Source organism: Branchiostoma floridae, chromosome 2 (assembly GCF_000003815.2).
Source record: "Branchiostoma floridae strain S238N-H82 chromosome 2, Bfl_VNyyK, whole genome shotgun sequence".
NCBI classification, from domain to species: Eukaryota; Metazoa; Chordata; class Leptocardii; order Amphioxiformes; family Branchiostomatidae; genus Branchiostoma; species Branchiostoma floridae.
This window is the reverse complement of record NC_049980.1, coordinates 7,574,238-7,575,516: the sequence shown is the minus strand read 5'-3', so window position 1 is coordinate 7,575,516 and position 1,279 is coordinate 7,574,238. Positions and strand designations below refer to the sequence as shown.

Here is a 1,279-nt window from a genome sequence, read left to right as displayed (position 1 = left end):
AATTACAAGCCTATATACGCCCGTAAGTGTAACGTAGCGGCAGGCTAAGGTGAACCTATATCCGAGAATATCTCGGCAACAATGCACAATATAATTATACGGTTTGTGGCATACAATTCCCCACCTATGTACCTTTCTAACGATACAAAGTTTGACCCGCCGGAAAAACTTGGAAGATTTCGGAATCTCAAGCCTATATACGCCCGTAAGTGTTACGTAGCGATAAACTAAGGTGGACCTATATCCAAAAATATCACGGCAACAATGCACAATATAATTATGCGGTTTGTGGCTTACAATTCCCTACCTATGTACCTTTCTAACGATACTAAGTTTGACCCGCCGGAATAACTTGGAAGATTTCGGAATCTCAAGCCTATATACGCCCGTAAGTGTTACGTAGCGATGGACTAAGGTGGACCTATATCCGAGAATATCTCGGCAACAATGCATAATATAATTATGCGGTTTGTGGCTTACAATTCCCTACCTATGTACCTGTCTAACGATACCAAGTTTGACCCGCCGGAATAACTTGGAAGATTTCGGAATCTCAAGCCTATATACGCCGTAAGTGTTACGTAGCGATAAACTAAGGTGGACCTATATCCGAGAATATCTCGGCAACAATGCACAATATAATTATGCGGTTTGTTGCTTACAATTCCCTACCTATGTACCTTCCTAACGATACCAAGTTTGACCGACCGGAATAACTTGGAAGATTTCGGAATCTCAAGCCTATATACGCCCGTAAGTGTTACGTAGCGGTAGGCTAATGTGAACTTATATCCGAGAATATCTCGGCAACAATGCACAATATAATTATGCGGTTTGTGGCTTACAATTCCCTACCTATGTACCTTTCTAACGATACCAAGTTTGACCCGCCGGAATAACTTGGAAGATTTCGGAATCTCAAGCCTATATACGCCCGTAAGTGCTACGTAGCGATAAACTAAGGTGGACCTATATCCTAGAATATCTCGGCAACAATGCACAGTATAATTATGCGGTTTGTGGCATACAATTCCCTACCTATGTAACTGCCTAACGATACCAAGTTTGACCCGCCGGAATAACTTGGAAGATTTCGGAATCTCAAGCCTATATACGCCCGAAAGTGGTACGTAGCGGCAGGCTAAGGTGAACCTATATCCGAGAATATCTCGGCAACAATGCACAATATAATTATTCAAAAGAATGCCGGGTCGAAGAGCCATGGCTATGTACCTTTCTAACGATACCAAGTTGACCCGCCGGAATAACTGGAAGATTC

The 1,279-nt window shown here is 42.5% G+C and overlaps 1 protein-coding gene across 1 annotated transcript in view; it reads left to right on the top strand.

The window, feature by feature from the left end:
- The window catches only part of LOC118432543 (myosin-11-like), a 25,889-nt gene that overhangs the window by 4,950 nt on the left and 19,660 nt on the right, over positions 1–1,279 (top strand). The window lies entirely within an intron of this gene.